This window comes from Homarus americanus, unplaced genomic scaffold (assembly GCF_018991925.1).
Source record: "Homarus americanus isolate GMGI-L3 unplaced genomic scaffold, GMGI_Hamer_2.0 scaffold52512, whole genome shotgun sequence".
Classification (NCBI taxonomy): Eukaryota; Metazoa; Arthropoda; class Malacostraca; order Decapoda; family Nephropidae; genus Homarus; species Homarus americanus.
In genome coordinates, this window is record NW_024735442.1 from 12,865,060 (window position 1) to 12,882,392 (window position 17,333).

Here is a 17,333-nt window from a genome sequence, read left to right on the forward strand (position 1 = left end):
AATAGAGCATTTTTAAACATTAATTTTGTCTTTAGAAATAGATTATGAATATATTAAATGAATTTTGAAGATATGATGAGAAGCAAACTTTATCAGAGGTTGTCAGTGGATAATAATATATTAGTTATTATCACTAAGGCAACAGTGCGTCTTCAGTGTGGCATCCTCGTCTTTGTTCCCTTCATAGATTCTTGTTGCTGGACAATGTCAATCAGATCTCTCATTCAGAAGACAGTCCAGGAATGTAAGATTTGATGCTTAATAAAGTGCAAGATAAACCACCTGAATTGTCTTTATAAAACATTAGTCATAAACACAGTACATGTCTTATGGCTACAGCACTCTGAGGGGAAAATATTGTTACCAAATATTAAGACGACACTAAAACATGTTGATAGCAGGATGGTAAATAGCATGAACTCAATAAAGAGAAATATATCGTAATTATTAATTAGCTTTTAATCAATTATACAACTAATTAATCAGGTAAAAAGCGGAGAATAACAAAGGTATGTTTATGACAACTCGCTGGAAAGCTGAAGTCATTAGCTATATGATTAATTAAATGTGTTTTTCATAAATTGAATACTGAAGGTTTAGCTTAATGTTTGATAAAATACAACACTCGGTGATTAATGTTTCAGATCATAATTAGCTTTAGTATGACAGTCCAAATACACGAATGTTTTATGTGAACGATACAGTCTTGCCAGAAAGGTGTTAACAATATGCTGTAATTTTAATATATATTTTTTTTTATTTGGAATTTAATATAATGAAAACTTATTTCACAAAACTATCGGAAACTACGACAAGTAATATTTAGACCACATTAAGAAATTTCAGTATTATTCCCACTTGGTTCCTACAATATACGGATGCCACTGTATGAGTATTAAAAACGATACATCAATAATACTTATCCCAGCGTGACTAATTTACCATCACACTCATCGCTCGGCATAAGTTTTCTTTTTGTGTCATGTGTTTCACTTGACCTAAGACACACGTTATTACTCGGCTGAGAAACTATTGGAGGTATTTGAATGTCAAGTTAAATCAGGTCAGATTAGCCAAGTCCTTAAGCTCATGGTTTGCTCCTCAGGTCTTGACGCAAATGAAGATAGTCTCTTTAGGTACATCTCCCGGTGCTTCTGATTGTGAGCAGTGGTGGGGGAGCTGTGGGCAGTGGTGGGGGAGCTGTGAGCAGTGGTGGGGGAGCTGTGGGCAGTGGTGGGAGCTGTGGGCAATGGTGGGGAGCTGTGGGCAATGGTGGGGAGCTGTGGGCAGTGGTGGGGAGTGTGGGGAGCTGTGGGCGGTGGTGAGGGAGCTGTGGGCGGTGGTGGGGGAGCTGTGAGCAATGGTGGGGGAGCTGTGAGCAATGGTGGAGGAGCTGTGAGCAGTGGTGGGGCGTCGTGGCGACTCTTTCTGTGTACTAAAGTGACATCAACAACATACCTCCTGGTGGTGATACAGCTCCCCCATCCCCGTGTTAGAACCTTGCACTTTAATCTCACTCATGATAAACAACAGGTACCCAAAAATCCCCTGTTAATATTACTGGCTGATGGAAGTGTCACTCAGATATGAAGTTTAGACATTACTTTCACAGTGTGTTACGGTGATGACTCAGCTGTTCTTACTGTCCCTCGGTGATGGTGCAGCTGGTCTTACTGTCCCTCGGTGATGGTGCAGCTGCTCCTACTGTCCCTCGGTGATGGTGCAGCTGCTCCTACTGTCCCTCGGTGATGGTGCAGCTGGTCTTACTGTCCCTCGGTGATGGTGCAGCTGCTCCTACTGTCCCTCGGTGATGGTGCAGCTGGTCTTACTGTCCCTCAGTGATGGTGCAGCTGGTTTTACTGTCCCTCGGTGATGGTGCAGCTGCTCCTACTGTCCCTCGGTGATGGTGCAGCTGGTTTTCCCTCGGTGATGGTGCAGCTGCTCCTACTGTCCCTCGGTGATGGTGCAGCTGGTCTTACTGTCCTCAGTGATGGTGCAGCTTTTACTGTCCCTCGGTGATGGTGCAGCTGGTTTTACTGTCCTCGGTGATGGTGCAGCTGCTCCTACTGTCCTCGTGATGGTGCAACTGGTCTTACTGTCCCTCAGTGATGGTGCAGCTGGTTTTACTGTCCCTCGGTGATGGTGCAGCTGCTCCTACTGTCCCTCGGTGATGGTGCAGCTGGTCTTACTGTCCCTCGGTGATGATGCAGCTGCTTCTACTGTCCCTCGGTGATGGTGCAGCTGCTCCTACTGTCCCTCGGTGATGGTGCAGCTGCTCTTATTGTCCCTCGGTTATGGCGCAGCTGCTCTTATGTTGTGTTCTGGTGATAGTTCAGGTGCTCTTACAGTGTATTCTCGTGAAGGCGCAGCTCGCGGTGATGGTGTAATCTTGCTGTATTCTAAACCTTAATAATCAATTTAAACTGTCCTGAGTTGGAATCGAAACTGGAACGAATCGCAGTGTCCCAACTTACACTAAATCAGTTTTTTTAAAGCCTTACTGTATGGTTGAACTACTACTACTACTACTGATATTACTACTACTCTTCTTCCCCCTGCTAACCACTGTACTATATAGTAATGTGGCAGATATACACCACCACAGTGAGTGTTACAGGAAGCATCAGTGAGGACCCGTACACATATAATGGCTGTCCCTTGTGTTCGAGGATGGCCGGCCCAAGGTCCACCTAGGTGTGAATTTGTTTAAGGTGTAGAAAGCTGTCGCTAAGACAACAACCACACCCTAAGTTAACGAGTTGCATGACCTAGTGTCAAGAAATAGTCCGAGAATACCGGACAACTCGCCAACTGACTGGCTAACCATTACCCCGGAATACGATCCGCATCGATTAACATCTAGGTTCCCAATTACTGCTGGGTAGACAGAAGCAAATGGCGTAAAGAAGCTTGTTCATAGTTTCGCCCTGCTTAGGATTCGAACCCGGGTCCACTCACTTGCGAGGCGAGCATGCTGAGCATTACACCACAGGTACAACGTATCTACATAAACATACTGCACATGCACTCACATTTTCTCATACATATATACATGCATATATACATACATATACACACACACACATACACCTAGACATACACATACACAAGGAATTCCATAATAACGTAGTTATACTAATATAACCAGTCTATAAATGACCGATCCATCAGTTTTCGAGGCATCACCTGCCAGGTTTAATAGCAGTGCGGCTTTTCCATAGAGATAATTAGTGTTACGAATTAATGTTAAAACTGGGGTAGAGTGTACGAGCTAAGTGAAGGAAGTAAGATTGTGATGGGAAATATCAACATGGTGAAAAAAAAGGAAAATTAATTGAAAATCTTAAGTGGATTTGCGAAGGGAAGCAGATGTGTGAGAATGATTGATGAGAGAGACTGAGAAACAAAGGGATACGTAGAATATAATTAGAGACAGGAGAATGGTGGTGGGTGTGATAGTAATGAGCTGTGGAGGGGTGTGGTGTGTGTAGTGGTCAAGATGAAACGTTGGAGGGTTAGGTGAAGCGTTGGAGGGTTGGGTGAAGAATTGGAGGGTTAGGTGAAGGTTAGAGGGTTGGGTTGGAGGGTTAGGTGAAGGTTGGAGGGTTAGGTGAAAGTTGGAGGGTTAGGTGAAGGTTGGAGGGTTAGGTGAAGGTTAGAGGGTTAGGTGAAGGTTAGAGGGTTAGGTGAAGGTTGGGGGCTCCTACAGGCAGCCCAGACATGTACAGTATTAGAACGAGCAGAAGCAGGACTAAGAGGTCTGGGAAACGATGTTGGGATGCTGAATCAAGGTGGTGCTGTGTTCCCGTAATTATCCAGTGTCTGAGTAAGGGAATTAGGTGAATATCAACGCTACCTTACACGGATGGAAGATGGTGTAGGATCGAGATAGTATTGTGTTTGTGTGGTTGTTCTGGGAAATAATGAAAAAAAAACTGCTGGAACAAGACTGTTTAGTTCAGTATCATTAGACAGCTAACAGAATGTCGCTATTACGAGTCCTTTTTGTTGGCTGTCTGCTGTAATATCCTCTCATCTCAGTCCAGCTTCTGATGCTCGTGTGAACAGTTAGCTGCCTTTAGTTCGTGGTGTCGTGTAAAACAGGGAGAGGAGGAAGATCATCTCCAGGTTTATGTATGAAAAGGAATTTGGAAGAAAGTTTAATAATAGAAGAAGAATTACTCGAAACTATAGCTGGACAATAAAAAGTTGAAGAGTTTTAAGAATTCCAAATATCTGGGAATAGTTTTGTTAAGACAGGGAGAATGTTGGAAGGTTTTACAAGGTGGTAGATAGCAGAATCATATATGCGTGAGTATGGATTCTTAATGCGTCATTCTTAGTGTATGATCTAGTTTAGAATACGTGTTTTAAGATATTAGTTATAGAAGCGCAGTAATACCTTGTAACATCATCAGTGGACGAGAGAGTATGAACCAGTTTCTTGATAGTGAGAGAAGATGTGTTGGGGTAAACGGTGAATAGTTGACTAAATGAACACAGTCTGACTAACAGTCTTTGATAATGGAGCGAGATGGTGGGGCAAGGCCGTATGAACTGCCTCTTTGACCGTGTGTGGTAGTTAGGAAGATAGTCAGTAAGATATATTAGGTGCTTATGAACAGTTTTGTCATAATAATATAGAATGATGCATGTGAAATAGGACTTACCGTATCAGGAACTATTTTGGTGCATTCCAATTTCACGAACCACTGTTGAAGTTAGAGGTGCCGGACCCAGGCGCTGCCACACATGCATGTAATGTACTGAAATTGCAGAAAAGTTGGTAAATTTGCCACCTAAAGACTAGATTCTCAGGGTGTGATTTCACTGTTTGAATACCATGGACACTGTACATCACAGTCATCTTTGCTCTTGCTGTCGCCATTTGACTTTCGTATACAGGTGAGATTGCAAGAACTGACATGGAATAATTAATGACATGTAACAGTCGCTCCGGACGCTCATTATACAGGTGTAACACACGCAGGTGGTCCAGGTCGTCACGGGGGATGTTTAGGTCTTGCCAGCTTTTGTTTTGTGGGTCAGCGAGTCTGGGGACGCTGACACATACAGCTCAACATCACACGGGAGAGCTCTGGGCACGGGACATCTCTTGTTACAGGGCATTTCCTGGCACAGGGCAGCTCAGGTTACGGGGCATTTCTTAGCACGGGAGAGCTCTGGGTACGAGGCATTTCTCGGCACGGGGCAGATTCGTCTACGTGACATTCCTTAGCACGGGGAGCTCTGGGTACGCACGTATGGACCTTGGTTCACACAATAGCGATCGACCTGAGAACATTTTACATATTAATTTAGTCGTTTGATACAACCAGGCAAGAGAAATATACCCGGTTATTTAAGTAAGAGAATTATTAATCCTTAGTCGATGATTATTGAATGTGTTAGGTGTGGAGAGAGTGGCACCTGCCTGTTAGAGGTGTGTTAGAGTTTAAGGTTGTGAGGTAAACTATTCATCAGGGAGGAGGTCGGTGCTTGGTGTTGACTGTTGAGAGGCTGACGTGTCACTCATAATAAATGTATGTCATGTACTCTGGAGTACTATTAACTGTCTCTCAATATTCGTTGGGATTCGTGTAGTGTTATTATATCTGTCAATATGTATAGTAAGAGCATATAGTTGTTGTTTTATTTTTCTCTGAAAATATTTACTTTACGGCCACAAATAGTTGAGCCAGTTTGAAGCACTGTACTATTCCGAGTCCACAGCTCCAGCCGTTAGACTGGTCCATGGGTCAACCAACCTGTGTGTGAGGAAGTATTTCTCTCTCTTTGTTCTGCGTGACAACTTGAAGCTTATGACCTCACGTGTTTCTAGTGGTTGACATCTTGGGGAATTGATCTGGGAAAATGTTTTTACACCTTCCTCGGGACTTTGAATATCACTGTAAAGTCCGCCATGTAGTGTCTTGTTTGTAGAGTCGTTAGTCCTAAGATAATAGAGATGATTTAGTAAAGGAATAATTCTAGTCGCTGTACGTTGCACTTTGTCTAGTGATGTTAAGGCAGTTTTTGGTGTGTTCCCTAGTCTTGTATACTGTAGTACAGGTGGGGGACTTCGCCGCCCAGACGGTAGTGAAGAGTAATAGACTGACAGCAGAGTATCAGGACAAAACTCGCTGCTGTTGACCTCCTCACTCAGGTAGTAATTTGTGTATGGTCAGCTGTTGAATATTGGCAACACTCGCTAACGTTATGATGGTGATGTCTACCAGTCTTTCATGAAGTGTGTGTGTGTGTGTGTGTGTGTGTGTGTGTGTGTGTGTGTGTGTGTGTGTGCGCGTGTGCGTGCGTGCGTGCGTGCGTGCGTGCGTAAAAGTAACCAGAGTAAAATTTTAAACATTTGTAAGAGTTAACACCTTCCAGGATATGTCTAGTTAGAGGTAGGTGTTGGGGCAGGTAGTGGTGTGTGGTAGAAGTATACAGAACGGTACTCACTGCCAGCGTCTCTTAAGTATTAGTATTGTAGTTCCCTCCTTGCTGGACACATTCTTGCCTATATACTAAGAAACTGTGATGCAAATATTTGCGATCTCTTAAACTGTCTCGCTTAAAATATCTCTTAAACCGTCTCTCTTAAACTCTCTCTCTTAAACTGTCTCTTTTAATCTATCTCTCAAACCGTCTATCTTAAAGTGTCTCTTAAACTGTGTCCATTAAACTGTGGTAGATATGAAGCAAATACCGATAATGATAAGAGAAGATGCCGCGTGATTTCATATTCATTTATTTATCATCACCAAATTTGGTTCTGTGTCACGTGATGGACCCTGGCGCGTCATCATGGTCTGGTCCGCATAATTGGAAGCATAATAAGTTTGATTAGGTCAGGCTAGGTTAGGTTAGGTCAGGTCAGGCTAGGTCAAATTACGTTAGGTTAGGTTACGCCGTACATGACCTCGTGGTTTATATTACAGGAAGCCTGATACCTCGTCGTCTCCGGCCACCGTCACGTCACCTGTCTCCGTGTTGTCGACTTCATAGTTCAAGGCCACATTAACCATTACTTTCCCTCACTTATGATGAGTGTGTGGTGTGACTTACCGTGGCAACTAGCAGGCCACTCATAGACAAACCACTAAGAGGGGTGCCCGTAGTCGACCCAGCTGCTGAAGTGAACGACAGTAAAGTATGTCCGCCCATCCATATTGCCGTCCATAGACCGCCAGGCCTATGGGACCCACTCTCACATGTCTCAATCTTGGAAATGTCGACTTAAAATGAACCATTGAACCGTCGCGCTTACCTCCCTCTCTCCCTTATACCCCCACTCCCTTCCCTCACCTCCCACTCCACATCCCTCCCCCCCCCCAACCGCCCACCCCCATTCCCCATCACCCATTTCCCGACTCACACACACACTGACTGACTGAGTGAGTGATTGATTGACTTAACTGATTGACTTTTATCTGCCATTATCATACGTAAAGACGGTGGTATACAATATGGACACAGAGGAGACAGTGGCCTTTATCCAGGTGTCAACGGTATGAATGTTACTCCAGCGAGACCTTTTAATTATTTCCAACTCCTTTCAATACACCAACATCCTGCAACTCATTCACTATGCATATACTCATCATCATCTTCCTTAATAAATGATAAAGCTAATTTAACTTAATAGCTCCGTTGATGTCTCGTTGGTGTCGTTGTCGCCGCTGGGATTGAATAAGTAACATAACGTCAATCAAGGTTGAGTTGACTTGTTATTTTTTCTCATACTAAAATTGCACACCTGTTTGTTACACCTGGAGGTAATTGAGGCTCTCTCTCTCTCTCTCTCTCTCTCTCTCTCTCTCTCTCTCTCTCTCTCTCTCTCTCTCTCTCTCTCTCATATTTTTAATAAATAGTATATCCGTGAATATATCGATACATAGCAAGGAGGAGAAGAATATACCCGACAGGAGAGACAGGGAGGAATATACCCACACATTGGAGATAAAGTAGATTACTGTATACTCAGTCAATTAAAATTCACCTTATGGGGTATTGCACTGAAGGGGCCGCCAGAAGCCACCCCAGACAGGAGCCGGCCCTGACAGTAAGGGTGGGGTGAAGTAGTCGTCAGGAGCCGCCCCTGACAGTAAGAGGGTGAAATTAGAGTCAGTCGTCAGGGAATTGCGCCCTGAAACCAGTAAGGGGTGGGGGCGAGCTGGTCGTCAAGGCCTGACAGTAAAGGGTGGGGTGAAATAGTCGTCAGGAGCCGCCCTGACAGTAAGGGTGGGGTGAAGCCTGTCGTCAGGGCCGCCCCGGCAGTGACAGGGTGAGGTGACAAACCGTGAAGGAGCCGCCCCTGACAGTAAGGGTGGGAATTGAAATAGTCGTCAGGAGCCGCCCCTGACTGGTGAGGGTGGTGGGGAGTGAAATAGTCGTCAGGAGCCGCCCCCTGACAGGAGCCGCCCTGACAGTGAGGGGTGGGGTGTGGTGAAGTAGCCGTCAGGGTGCCCCTGACAGTAAGGGTCAATTGAAATAGTCGTCAGGAGCCGCCCTCTTGACAAGCAGTGAGGGGTGGGGTGAAGTATTAGCCGTCAGGGGTGCCGCCAAGGCCGCCCCTGACAGTGAGGTGAGGGTGAAGTAGTGGGGCCGCCCCTGACAGTGAGGTGGGGTGCGTAGGCCGTCAGGAGCCGCCCCTGACAGTGAGGGTGGGTGGAAGTAGCCGTCAGGGCCGCCCTGACAGTGGGGTGGGGGTGGAAGTGGCCGTCAGGGCCGCTGACCCAGTAGGTGGGGTGGAATGGTCGTCAGGGCCGCCCCTGACGGTAAGGGGTGGGGTGAATAGCCGTCAGGAGCCGCTGAGTGAGGGTGGGTGAAGTAGCTAGGAGCCGCCCCGACAGTAAGGGTGGGTGAAGCAGCCAGGGCCGCCCTGACAGTAAGAATTAAATGAAATAGTCGTCAGGAGCCGCCCTGACAGTAAGGGTGGGACAGTGTAGGAATAGGTTGCAGGGCTCAGACCCTGACAGGCAGGGTGGTGAGGGCCGCTGAAAGTAGCCGCCCTGGGGCCGCCCCTGACAGTAAAGAGCTGTGACAGTAGGGTGGGGGTGAAGTAGCCAGGGGCGCCCTGACAGGAAGGTGGGTGGAAGTGCCAGGAGCCGCCCCTGACTGGCAGGGTGAAAGGTCAGGAGCCGCCCTGACAGTGAGGGTAAGTGGTGGGGCACCCCGACAGTAAGGGGTGGGGTGAAGTAGCCGTCAGGAGCCGCCCCCTGACAGTGGGGTGGGGGTGTGAAGTGAGCCGTCAGGGCCGCCCCTGACAGTAAGGGTGGGGGTGAAATAGGTCGTCGGGAGCCGCCCCTGACAGTGAGGGTGGGGTGAAGCCAGGAGCCGCCCCAGGTGAGGTGAAGCTGCCGGTGAGTGAGGGAAGCCGCTAGAGCCGCCAAATAGCTCTGACGAAGGTGAAGGGTGCCTGGTTCCTGTCCCCGCCAGCTCAGACATCAAACAGTTTAGTGCAGTTGTGTCACGGTAATGAGATAATTAGTGACAAAGACGGTGGCCACCTGCCCTTCCCTGCCATCAGTTAACCTTATTTAACGATATTTGACCCTCATAATGATGGTTCTACAGGTAATGAGGTCACGTCCTCTTGCTAATTTTTTTTCTTTAGTCATAATAATTGTGGTGGTATTAATGAACACAAAATAGATTAAATATTACTAAAAATTAACAGCAATAATTAAAATAATAATAATAAACTAATAGCTCACGAAATCTTTCCACAATACATGAACATGAGTGGGATATATTACACCTCACGTGATATTTAACTAATCGTGAAAATAAAGTTTATTTTTGTGTTTAGAAAAGAAAAAAAAACAAAAGGAATCACCTGAAGATTAGACACCCCACCTTATTTCAACAGACAACTAAAACAGCTGAACCTAACCTAACCTAACCTAACCTAACCTAACCTAACCCCACCAGGTAGCGTCAGGGTGTTTAATCATCAGGTGAAATAAACTGGGTTTTATTCTTCAGGTGATCCGAAAAAAAAATGCGCTAAACAACTCATTCAACCACAATTGGGGTTATAGTGGTTGTTGTTGACACTGTATGGTTGTAGGTACGTGGTTGTTGTTGTCGTCACTGTATGGTTGTAGGTACGTGGTTGTTGTTGTCGTCACTGTATGTGTCGTCACTGTATGTTGTAGGTACGTAATGTGGTTGTAGGTACGTGGTTGCTGTGTCACTAATGAATAAGATGGGATTTACACATGTATCATAGAGTGGAAGCAAGTATAGTGAGGCTCAAGTGAGTGAGTGGAGGCCAAGTATGAGTGGTCAAGTGATGGTGAGGTAAGTAAGCAAGTGAGGACAATTGAGGAGGGCCAATGTATGAGTGAGAAGTATAAGTCAAGTGAGTGAGGGAGGAGGCCAAGTATGAGTGAGGGCCAAGTATGAGTGAGGGCCAAGTATAAGTGAGTAGATTTTTTACTTCAATATAACCAGAATACAAATGATTGTGGTTAAATTCTCGGTTAAGGTAATTAGTATGTATATTTGATTGATAAGAATGTGATAAGACTCAGATAAGGAACCATTTTTAGCATAACGTGTCGATGGCAGTCAGGAGATGCCTCACAAGAGCTTATGGGGATAGGGTCCAGACTCACCACTACCAGTAACAAGTTTAAGCTTAAAAGTAACTGTACACTGGTTGACTTTGAAGAATTGCACTGTAGAGGATACGGTGCAGTCCGGTCGACTGTGAAGGCCTTGCTGTATGTCTGGATAAATACCAACAGATGATGATAGACACGTGTATTGATTTTCTTGAAGTATTGCTATAATATTAGAAATAATTACTGATATTATAACACTGATTTATAGCTGAAGCTTTTGTTTTTCAGGATAAACTGTAGCAGTACAGAATAAACTATGGCTGGCTTTGTAGGATAAACTTAGTATTATTGGATAAATTGTGGAACTGTGAATGATATAATGTTACAAAATAAACTGGAGCACTGTAGAATAAACTATAGCAGTGAAAGATATACTGTAGCACTGCAGAATGAATTTACACTGCAGAATAAAGTGTGTTGCCCTCCAGAATAAACTGAAGCACTGCTGGATGCACGAAACCTGAAGTCCAAGCGTCTTCCTCGTTAGCAAGAGACGAGGTGGTTGAGTGGGCGGCAGACTAACTAGTGTGTCCCCCAGGTAGGTCACCCCCGGGTCTTTCTCCCACTGCACCTGGCCTCTCTCTCTCTCTCTCTATATATGATAAATATTTCCCTTCTCATCAAGATTGACTTTTTGTCATAAATATTTACCTTTCCTATCACTAATGGCTACCCTTCCCACCTCAGTATGTTTTAAGGTTTCTAAAGATATTTGTATCAGCACAGGGTTGTACAGCTACTGGTATACCTCACCTCACGTTACACTAGTGGGTATGGTTTCCCGGGCTAGCGTATGTATTTGCCTGGCGAGCGGATTGTCGGTAAGCTACTCACCCGATCCTGAGTAATGTACTTTGATCACCTAATCCGTAAATTATGGCGGTGTTTATAACGTAGCCGCCTAATCCTCTCCGCCTGTTTCTGTAACACAGGTAATAACATAATCCTAAGTGCAATGTTTATTATAGTAAGGCTGCCTGGACAAAGGGGTTGCGGGATCAATAACATTATTAGGTATGAATGGTAAAATCTTGGAATTACAAACATACGCAATCACACACACAACTTTCGGTGGCTTGTATGTTTCCTAAGAATATCATATTTCCACCCAGCACGAATTCGTACCCTAAAACTCCACACGTTGGCATGAGCATGGTGGAAATGCATACACAAAAACACCAGCTGAAAAAAAGATACCCCTGCGGTCGCTTGGTCGCCTCATGAATGTTTTGACGTAGAGTTTCCCGTTCTGACGCTCTCAAATAAGCATTAGTGCCTTGCCAGTGTAAAAGCCGAGCTGGGTCCCTAAGGACAGTCCAGGTTCTATTTGACAGCGGGGTAATGGAGCGTGGTATTCACAGGAGGCTTGGCTCAACTCGGAGGGCGCCTAGTCCCATTCTCCCTCACCGCTTCCCAAAATGTTGCGTTTTCTATAACAGTGAGCGCGACATTCCACCGTTGTTCTCGAGGGAAAGTTAACTCTACGAATGTGTCGGTAATGCATTTAAATGTATTCTGCGGCAGGCAAAGAAGCTATCATTGTGATGTATGAGGACAGGACTGGGCTACAACGACGAGGATTAGCGAAGATGTCGGTGTGCGAGCCGTTTGGTGGGTGTTTCGTCATAAAGCGGCGGGAACAATCAGCCAAATGGACAAGCTAGCCACTCAAGGAACACGCCTCACACCAAAATTTAACAATGCTTGCAATTTTCCTTATGTAGCTGAATAGCCCTTGCGAGTTCTTTTTATTATTAGAATTTATTTTGAGTACTTCTTCCTAGAGGGAGCTCTCGTACTTGGGTTTCTCTTTGATGTTCATTTGATATTGATACAGGGAGGAAGAATACTTCCTCAGAGCGTGATACATAATGAATTACGGCACGGCTTGAGGGGGTCCTTCACCCCCAGGTTAGTACTTACGCGGCCACTACCTCAACCACCACACTGCTAACCACCTCTCCCTCACGGCCTCCCTCACTTTCAGCTCTTTCAACTTGTTTATTAATAGTACACACAACCATTAAAAATACAGAATACTCAATTATTCCACCTTCAATTCCATAAAAGCCTTAGAAAACGTGAGCGTCACTCACACGGGCGGGAATGATTTATCAAGAGGGAGCGCTGATGTAACCGAGGCCCGGGCTTGACGTTGCTCTTACGCTGATTGCACTCTGCTACCTAGGTTGTGTGAGGCCCGCCGCTCCTCCACACTCCTGCATAGGGCCCTGCATATAGGCTCTTACCTTAAAAGCCAATCAAGTGAGCTTATAAATTAGAAACAGCTAATCAGGGAGAGAATAGGGAGTGCTGATGTAAACGTCGCAGCTAAAATTAATGGAGCTCTCACGTTGATTACGTTCTGTTTGAGCCCCGTTCACAGCATACCTGAATGCCAGCCTACTCTACGCTGAGTGAATTACCCATTCAAGAAGATGAGAGAAAATAAACAAAATATTTCTTACTCGTGGAAGATCATCGTAATGTAATTATTTCCTAGACAGATCGAATTTTTGACCCTAAACATGCGAGCCTCTCGTTTTTCAGGCTGAGCCACTGCTAATTAACCAATCAGGTGTAATAAAACACCCATAAAAAACATCAAAAGGTTGGTAATGAGAAAGCAGATAGGCAGTGCTAATATAAGTAACACTGGCTGACTTAATGCACCTTTTACGTTGATTGCGTCTAGCTTGGTGGCGGCCCCCTCGACGCCCCGGTTGACTAGGCTCTTAAGATAGAGGCGGACTTGCCCGACCAATCAGCTGATTCACCCAAACATAAGACACGGAAATAGAAAGTGGATACTCACATAAGACAAACTTATAAAGAAGTTATAGCAAGCTTCCCACACCACGGCCCATGATGCTCACTGCTACATCTTCTCACTCTGGGGGTAAGGGGGGGTCATACTCAGGGGGTAGAGGTCTTATTCATGAGGCCAGGGGTCATGGTCAGCAGATAGGAACCTTACTCGTCAGATGACTCTTACTTATCTTACTCGCTGGACACGATTTCACTAAAGAAGTAAAATTCTCAACAAAAAATAAATAACATAAAATGTCTGGTCTTAACGTAGAAGGGGGGAGGGCGTAATGAAGGTGTAAAGACTTCATGGGGGGAAAAATTATCGGACAATCTTAACTAATTAATGAGTTGGTCTTACTCTCTCTTGCAGGTTAGGAGGTCTTTTTTTTATTATAAAGTAGGAGTCTTATTAAGTGTAGGAGGGTTTAACGTTAGTGTAGGAGGCTGTGTTGGTGTATTCTTGAGAGGTACAGTATGTTGGTCTTCTCAGTGATAGAATGGATTGGGTCTTACTCTCAAGAGGCCAAGGTCTTTGTCAGGGTTGGGTTGGTCTTAAGAGTAGGTGTTGATCACACACACACACACACACACACGGGACATGATTGGTGTTCCTCACAGGGATAGATTGCCTCACTTCAGGGCGACGTAATGGTTAAAGCGTCCTAATCAAGGGCTTGACTGGCCTTTAATCAGGGTGTAGGGGGGAATACCTTTAAGGGGTTGAGACGTCACGTCAAGGCCGGGCTGGACTTATTATACCTGAGAGGATTTGTGATGGTCTTAGCAGTTAAGTCCCGACACACACACACACACACACACACACCAGTCATTCTTAACCAGGGAACGAGTGCCCATTAATTTCGCCTCTGTACTATAAAGGCAACATTTATTTTGCATATTCAGATATTATGATCATTATTTAACTCATTATCCTTCAGTTAATCATTACTTAAGCTTAGTTTCCCTTAGCCAATGATTATTTGGCTCAGTGTCCGTAAGCCAATCATTATTCAGCTTCAAATATGAAAACCAAACAAAATTTAGTCTAATATTCGTAAGTCAGTTATTAATTACTTTTATATAAGCGTTTATTAATTAGCCTAATACCCCAGAAGCCAGTCATTATTTACCTAAATTTTCGAAAAGCCAGTCAATATTTAGCTTAGTGTCCACAAGCTAATAATTATTACAGGTATTTAGCGTAATTTTCCGAAAGCCAATCAATCTATGGCTTAATATACGTCAGCCAATTATCATATAGCTCAATAGCCGTAAGCCAATCAGCATTTAGCTTAATGACAACAAGCCAATCATTCTGTAGCTGAACATCATTAGTAACTTGATTCATATTACTTTAGTTTAATATCGGGAAGCCAGAGTGATTAATAAGTAAAATAACCGTAATTAAGTCATTTTAGATCGTAATGGGTCGTGATCCTTATTTAGTGTAACATTCAAAGCTGTCAGTAATTTACATGATATTTGTAATGCATTCAACTGCAGTTCGGTTAGTTGTTTAGGTTGGTTTATTAAATGTAGTGACTCTGTGCTTTAATCTCTCTCTCTCTCTCTCTCTCTCTCTCTCTCTCTCTCTCAGTACAACCCCATGTTTCTTGAGTAAGACCATATCATCCTACAGTGTTAGGCCATCAATCTACAGCTTCACCACCTTCGAACTCTTTCCGAGACTTCAAACCCTGTTACAAAAACTTTCTTAACCTCTTGGTTGGTGTTTCATGTTGGACCAACACTACCTTCAGTAGTGAAGGAGGAACAGGAGGAGGGACGAGCGTTTTCAAGCTGATAATCAGGTGATCTTATTGGCCAGAAAGTCATTATTACACAATCAAATACTCCAGGAAAACCAATAATGGACCAATCATAAAGATCCAAAACTTATAATGAGCCAATTACACTTGAGTGAGAATTAAGCAGCCCTACAACCCGCCCACCCGACCCCTTTCAAAAGTTGGAATTGCCTGTGCTTAATGTTAGTGCGTCCGTGAATTGGATCAAGTTCATATTGCCTCTGTAATTATACTCCGGGGTCAATCTATACAGCCAGGGGGTGGGTAGGTTAGGGGTGATGGTGATGGGGTGGGTTAATGTCTCTTGTGTGTGTGGTGGGGGGGATAGGTGGGTTAATGTCTGTCTGTATGTAGGGATGGAAGTGTGTTTTGGGGATGGTGGTGGGATGGGGGTAATGTCTGTGTGTGTGTGTGGAGATGTGTGTGTGTGTGTGTGTGGGAGATGTGTGTGTGTGTGTGTGTGTGTGTGAGGTGTGTGTGTGTATGTGGAGGTGTGTGTGTGTGAGGTATGTGTGTGTGGGAGTGTGTGTGTGTGTAGATGTGTGTGTGTGTAGATGTGTGTGTGTGTGTAGGTGTATGTGTGTGTGTGTGAGGGGGAGGTGTGTGTGTGGGAGGTGTATGGCAGGAGGTGTATGTGTGTGTGTGTGTGTATGTGTGTGTGGAGGTGTATGTGTGTGGAGGTGTATGTATGTGTGTGTGTGTGTGTGTGATGTGTGTGTGGGTGTGTGTGTGGGAGGTGTGTGTGTGTGGGAGGTGTGTGTATGTGGGATGTGTGTGTATATGTGTGTGTGTGTGTGGAGGTGTGTGTGTGTGTGTGTGTGTGTGTGTGGGAGGTGTGTGTGTGTGTGTGTGTGTGTGGGAGGTGTATGTGTGTGTGGAGGTGTATGTGTGTGTGGAGGTGTGTGTGTGTGACGTGTGTGTGTGTGTGTGTGTGTGTGTGCAGGTGTGTGTGTGTGTGTGTGTGGAGGTGGTGTATGTGTGTGTGGGAGGTGGTGTGAGTGTGTGTGTGTGTGTGGAGGTGGTGTATGTGTGTGTGTGGAGGTGGTATGTGTGTGTGTGGAGGGTGTATGTGTGTGTGTGTGGGAGGTGGTGTATGTGTGCGTGTGTGAGGTGTATGTGCGTGTGGGAGGTGTGTGTGTGTGCGTGTGGGAGGTGTGTGGTGGTGTGTGTGTGTGTGTGGGAGGTGTGTGTGTGTGTGGAGGTGTGTGTGTGTGTGGGAGGTGTATGTGTGTGTGTGGGAGGTATGTGTGTGGAGGTGTGTGTGTGTGGCGGTGTGTGTGGGGGGGAGGGTACTGGTTAATGTCTGTGTGTGGTGTGAAGGTGGGGTGTTTGTATGATTTTTTCTCCTCAGATTTTATTTATTTATTTATTTATTTATTTATTTATTTACAACAGGTGAGTGAATGAGTGAGCGAGCCCCGGGCGTGTGTGTGTGTGTGTGCGCGCGCGCTCTTCCTCAGTGGGACTCTCTATACAGGAAGTGAACAGCAACCTTCCACAAGTCGTTTCGCCATTATACCGGGAAGTGTTTAAGCTTCTCCCGGGAACTGGTGACTACTGGGGAGACTTCAGACTGGCCATAAAAGGCTTCTGTATTATGGATGACTGTAGTGGCGACAAAGTGCTCTGTGCAGGTGCTGCTGTTGTTGGTGGTGGCGTTGTGTAGCTGTTGTTGTTGGTGAGTGTGCAGGTGTTGGTGGTGTTGTGTAGCTGTTGGTGGTGGCGTTGTGTAACTGTTGTTGTTGTTGGTGGTGAGTGTGCAGGTGTTGGTGGTGTTGTGTAGCTGTTGGTGGTGAGTGCAGGTGTTGGTGGTGGTGTGTAGCTGTTGGTGGTGGTGATGACATCACCACCATTTGCCTCATTGTTTACCCAGCAGTTATTCGGAACCTGGATGTTAATCGATTTTTGGATCGTATTCCGGAGTAATGGTTAGCCAGTGCAGTTGGCGAGTTGTCCGGTCTTCTCAGACTATTCCTTGACACTGGGTCATTCAGCTCGTTAACTCAGGGTGTGGTTGTTGTGTTGGCGACAGCTTCTACACCTTAAGCAAATTCAGGCCTAGGTGGCCCTAGGGCCGGCC